We start from the raw sequence: 234 nt of genomic DNA, 5'->3' as shown, positions 1-234 counted from the left end.
AAGCTAACCTCTTTAACAATTTCTTTGCCTCCATTTTTTTGACCAGGGACTGGGGCATCCCCCACACTGGAATCCCCGATGGACCCAGGGGAGGCGCTGCCAGGCCTAGGGTCAGTAAGGACCTAGTCAGGGAACTTCTGATGGGAGTATCTGTGTTCAAATTAGCAGGTCCTGACAACCTCCACCCCAGAGTGCTGAGGGAATTAGCAGAGGTCATTGCGGGACCCCTGGCAC

The sequence above is a fragment of the Gavialis gangeticus genome, unplaced genomic scaffold (assembly GCF_001723915.1).
Source record: "Gavialis gangeticus isolate Ggan-Ray unplaced genomic scaffold, GavGan_comp1, whole genome shotgun sequence".
Lineage (NCBI taxonomy): Eukaryota > Metazoa > Chordata > Crocodylia > Gavialidae > Gavialis > Gavialis gangeticus.
The sequence above is the reverse complement of the archived record's forward strand: the minus strand, read 5'-3'. Positions refer to the sequence as shown.